Source organism: Triticum aestivum, chromosome 6D (genome assembly GCF_018294505.1).
Source record: "Triticum aestivum cultivar Chinese Spring chromosome 6D, IWGSC CS RefSeq v2.1, whole genome shotgun sequence".
Taxonomy (NCBI): Eukaryota; Viridiplantae; Streptophyta; class Magnoliopsida; order Poales; family Poaceae; genus Triticum; species Triticum aestivum.
Window position 1 is genome coordinate 138,576,200 of NC_057811.1, and position 6,113 is coordinate 138,582,312.

A 6,113-nucleotide genomic window follows, 5' to 3' on the forward strand; every position below is an offset into this window, starting at 1 on the left:
ATACGACGGCAAACGTCACACTCAGCAACATAACGAGCAATGTCTTGCTTCATATTAGACCACCAGAATCTCTGACGGATGTCTTGGTACATCTTTGTACTACCAGGATGGATACATAGAGGCGTATCATGAGCTTCTTTCATAACTTCCTGTGTCATATCCAGGTTTTTCTCTGCACATGGCACCACTAGGCGGCCCTTGAAGTATAAGGTGCCATCTTCAGCAATAGTGAAGAATGAGGGCTTTCCTTCTGCGAGGTAGCGCTTAATCTTGTGGGCTTCAGAGTCATACTTCTGTAGCCTTTTGATGCTGTCCTCGAGATCTGGTTTAGCAACTAGGGTATTGAGGGAACCCTGGGTAACAACGTGGAGGTTCACCTTGCCAAACTCCTTAGGAGGGGGAGCGAGTGCACCCGGAGGAACAATATGGAGGTTCAGCTTCCTGAATTCTTCAACAAGCGAGGGCTGAACTTTATGAACCTGGAGGTGGTTGCAGTAAGACTTGCGGCTCAAGGCATCAGCCATTACATTAGCCTTGCCTGGCGTATAGGAAATACCCAAGTCGAAGTCTGCAACAAGCTCCATCCATCTCTGTTGACGGAGGTTCAGATCTGGCTGAGTAAACAGATACTTCAGACTTTGGTGGTCAGTGAAGATCTCGCAACGATTACCGAGAAGGTAATGTCGCCACTGCTTCAGCGCATGAATGACAGCAGCAAGTTCGAGGTCGTGAACTGGGTAGTTCTCTTCGTGAGGGCGCAATTGCCGAGAGGCATAAGCAATCACTTTGCGGTCTTGCATTAGGACACAGCCTAATCCTTGACGGGAAGCGTCGCAGTAAATGACAAAGTCCTTCTTAGTATCAGGTGGAGCTAGAACTGGAGCAGAAGTCAACTTGTCTTTGAGTGCCTGGAAACTTTCCTGACATTTGTCTGTCCATTGGAACTTGACACCCTTATGCAACAGGTTAGTCAGAGGCCTGGCGATCTTAGAGAAGTTCTCGACAAATCGACGGCAATAGCTGGCAAGACCGAGAAAACTTCTGACTTGCTTAACGTTCTTGGGAGGATTCCAATCAAGAATAGCCTGAACTCGCTCGGGGTTGACGGCAATACCATCCTTAGAGATGACATGACCAAGATAGGTTACTTCCGGTAGCCAGAATTCACATTTGGAGAACTTGGCATATAGTTGATGTTCTCGTAGCTTCTCCAGCACAAGTCGAAGATGTTCAGCATGTTCTTCTTCGTTCTTGGAAAATACCAGGATATCATCCAGATAAACCACGACGAACTTGTCGAGGTAATCCATGAATATATAGTTCATCAGACGAGAGAAGGTGGCTGGAGCATTGGTTAAACCGAAAGACATGACGGTGTACTCGTATGAACCATAGCGAGTCACGAAGGCGGTCTTTGGGATATCCTCTTCTCGAACACGGATCTGGTGGTAGCCCAACCTCAAGTCGAGCTTAGAGAACACTGACGAACCCGCCAGTTGATCATACAAATCATTGATCCGAGGAAGGGGGTATTTATTCTGAATGGTGGCTTGGTTTATAGGACGGTAGTCTTGAACCAATAGGTTAGTCCCATCCTTCTTCTTGACAAAGAGAGAAGGTGCTCCCCAAGGAGAGCAACTTGGGCGAATGAATCCTTTGCGAAGAGATTTGTCGATTTCCTCCTTAAGCTCAAGGAGTTCATGCGGCGGCATTTTGTAGGGTCGCTTGGCTATAGGAGTGGTGCCTGGTTTCAAGTCGATGATGAATTCGACAGCTCTAGCAGGGGGAATCCCCGGAAGTTCTTCAGGGAAGACGTCGAGGAATTCACGCACGACGGGAATGTTTTCAATGCCCTCGAGTGGTGCAGCGTTCAATGCATTCAATGCATAGAGCCTTGCCTCGGCATTTTGCACCAGATTAGCTTAGTAAGCAACTATTTCATCTGAAGGGTGTAGCAGATGGACGGTTTTAGTGGCGCAAACTATAGAAGCAGTATGCGCTTTCAGCCAATCCATACCCAAAATGAGGTCGATGTTAGACGACTTCAGGATAATGGGAGAGGCATAGAATTCCAGCCCTTCGATTTCCACGGGGACATCGATGCCAACCAAGGAGGTTTGACACTGTCCCACGGGGGTTTTGACCAATACAGAGGTGTTCATCTCCTCACATTTAACGTCGTGCTTGTATGCAAAATCTTCTGACATGAATGAATGCGATGCACCTGTATCAAATAAAACGGATGCTGGTACTGAATTTACGAGGAGTGTACCCATCACAGTAGCAGGCTGGTCTTGAGCTTCGTTGAGATCAACGTGGTTGGCATGAGCACGACCATATGTCTTAGCATTGTTGTTGCGGGGCTGGTTGTTACCACGGCCCGTTGCTGGAAGGGCCAGTTGATTCTGATTCTGATTGCAGTCCCTGGCACGGTGACCTGGTTGTCCACACTTGTAGCACAGACCATTATTGGGAGTGGGAACAGGGGCTTGGGACGGTGGAGCTGGAAGTCTTGACTGCCTAGATGGTGGTGGAGGCAGACGAGGTGCAGCATATGTCTGCCTTGGGGCAGATGCATTTGGACGGTACATGCTGTTCGGGATCCATATCTTACGCTTCTGTGCGGGCGAGCCCGAAGATGAGCCCGTGTCACGGTTGCGCCTGTGAGAGCTCTGGTATTCCTGCAGACCAGTTTCGACATTGATGGCCTTGTTCACCAAGGTGGCGAAATCAGCAAAGTCATGCACTAGAAGTGCGAGCTTGATGTCAGCTTGAAGGCCATCACGGAACTTCTCCTGTCTGCGTGCATCAGTCGCAATGTCCTCTTCAGCATAGCGGGACAAGTCCAGAAACTCCCGCTGATAAGCTTCGACAGTTTTGTTGCCTTGGGTGAGGTTGCAGAACTCACGCTTCTTCCGGTCCATGACTCCCTGAGGAATGAAGCGGGCACGGAAAGCTGCTTGGAAGTCTGGCCATGTGATGATTGTTCCAGCTGGCAGAGTACGCCTGTGGCTGTCCCACCATTGAGCTACGGGTCCCTTCAAGAAGAAGGAAGCAAAGGTGACATAGCTGGCAGGGGCTACATCAGCAGACTCCATCTCATAGGTGATGTCACGGAGCCAGTCATCAGCATCCAGAGGCTGAGTTGAGCTGCGGTAGATGGTTGGGTTGAGGCGTATGAAATCTTGAAGAGTCACTTGGGCTGGCTGCTGGTTCATATTGGGGCGAGGAAACTGAGCCATCATATTTTCCATGAATTGGCGGTTCAGTTCAAACTGTTGGATCATACCAGCCATGTACTCAGGTGGTGGTGGGGCATCGCCACCACGACCACGACCACCTGGTCTAACCATCCTGCTAATATATAACAGGGGTAGTTCAGCATTGAGAAATTTGCAAAGATAAGAATCATTCATGATGAAACATGCATAATGAAAGGAGCATGATAGCTACTACATAGTAGTCGGCATAACTTACAAAAGGGGGTCATGCATAGAGTTCAGTACATAGAGTTCAGTACATAGACTAAAACATCATAGGCGGCACACAGGCTCGCGGCGAATGCATCTAACACTACTAGCAAGCCTACATCAGTCCCAAGAGGTACTGTGGAGGTAATCGTAGCCCGACAGCTGGTAGTGAGGCAACGGATAGCCCTCCACGTCAGCAGACTGGGGGCCACGGATACTCAGGTGTAGAGCCCGACGCTCAGGTGGCAGAAGAGGACCAAGTGCGGGAGAGTAGCCTCCCACCTCTGGCCAACCGACACCGTGGGGCATCACGGTCCTGGCTGGGTAGATCGCAGTACGCGGTACCTGTCCAGATCGGACAAAGGGGTGCAGCAGCGTCAGAGCACGGTAAAGGTGCTGACGGGTGGTGTACATCTCGTGGCGAAGAGCTCGGTTAGCTCGATCCAGCCCATCAGCATGCAGAACCAGGTGCTGATGGTAGAAGGGCTCTCGGGTGACAGTGGAGTAGGCAGCAGTATAGTATCCCTCCGCACCAACATCAGAGGCGATAGCAATGTGCCTGAAAGGTGAGGTGTCCAACTCCCGATACTCTCCACGAAGACGTGTCAGAGCAGCATAGGCAGCATCGTGGACAGCCATATCGATGGTCACACCAACACCATGTGCGGTGTGCAGCACAGTAGTGGAGTCATACTCCCGCGAGTAGAGGTGGACGATGGCACGGTACTGCTCCTGGTTAAAGTCCTGGTACTCCTCGTAGACGGTGTACTCAGGGTGCCAGCGATAACCCAGATAGGTCATCATCTCAACTAGCACCGCAGGTGATCCCGAGGCACCAATGGCCATCGTGTGGCGAACGACCTGCCTCGTGGGTTCCATCTGAAAGCAAAGACGTTTCAAAGGAGTCAAAAGACAGTGTGTGAATTGTTTCAAAATACTACTCTAAGAAACAACTATGGCTTATCCAACTTTGGGGTGAATGCGGTCACGGGATCCTAGTGTTAGAGTTTAGTAAATTCGTTTAACCCGAGTAGAAGAGAGTTCAGAGTCCCAGAGTAAAGGTCGAGGAGTAAAAGATCCTAGTACCACCCAATGGCGACGTGGGCCCGTAAGACACACAGCCATGTTAGTAAAAGTTTTTGTAATGTCTAGACTCGACTTCGGCCAAGGAGTGTGGAAAGGGGGATTCCTACAGGCAGTCGGCTCTGATACCAACTTGTGACGCCCCCGATTTGACCGTACACTAATCATGCACGCAAATGTGTATGATCAAAGTCAGGGACTCACGGGAAGATATCACAACACAACTCTACAACAAAAATAAGTCGTACAAGCATCATAATACAAGCCAGGGGCCTCGAGGGCTCGAATACAAGTGCTCGATCACAGACGAGTCAGCGGAAGCAACAATATCTGAGTACAGACATAAGTTAAACAAGTTGCCTTAAGAAGGCTAGCACAAACTGGGATACAGATCGAACGAGGCGCAGGCCTCCTGCCTGGGATCCTCGTAACTACTCCTGATCGTCGTCAGCGGCCTGCACGTAGTAGTAGGCACCTCCAGTGTCGTAGGTGTCATCGTCGACGGTGGCGTCTGGCTCCTGGACTCCAACGTCTGGTTGAGACAACCAGATAGAAAGGAAAGGGAGAAAAGAGGGAGAGAAGCAACCGTGAGTACTCATCCAAAGTACTCGCAAGCAAGGAGCTATACTACATATGCAAGGATATATGTGTAAAGGGGCATATCAGTGGACTGAACTGCAGAATGCCGGAATAAAAGGGGGATAGCTAGTCCTATCGAAGACTACGCTTCTGGCCATCTCCATCTTGCAGCATGTAGAAGAGAGTAGATTGAAGTCCTCCAAGTAGCATCGCATAGCATAATCCTACCCGGCGATCCCCTCCTCGTCGCCCTGTTAGAGAGCGATCACCGGGTTGTATCTGGCACTTGGAAGGGTGTATTTTATTCAGTATCCAGTTCTAGTTGTCATAAGGTCAAGGTACAAATCCGGGTCGTCCTTTTACCGAGGGACACGGCTATTCGAATAGATAAACTTCCCTGCAGGGGTGCACCACATAACCCAACACGCTCGATCCCATTTGGCCGGACACACTTTTCTGGGTCATGCCCGGCCTCGTAAGATCAACACGTCGCAGCCCCACCTAGGCTCAACAGAGAGGTCAGCACGCCGGTCTAAACCTATGCGCGCAAGGGTCTGGGCCCATCGCCCTAAGCACACCTGCACGTTGCATACGCGGCCGGAAGCAGACCTAGCCCCCTTAATACAAGCGCGAGCTTACGGTCCAATGCGGCGCGCGCCACTCAGTTGCTGACGTCAAAAGAGCTTCGGCTGATACCACGACGTCGGGATACCCATAACTACTCCCACGTAGATGGTTAGTGCGTATAGACCAAATGGCCAGACTCAGATCAAATACCAAGATCTCGTTAAGCGTGTTAAGTAACCGCGAACGCCGACCATGGCCAGGCCCACCTCTCACCTAGGCGGTCTCAACCTGCCCTGTCGCTCCGCCACAAAGATCCACTCGCGGGTACTCCTACGAGCCGACCCGACTTTAGTCATCACATGTGTCATGTATATAGTATATAAGTATATACCCGTGATCACCGCCCAGGTGATC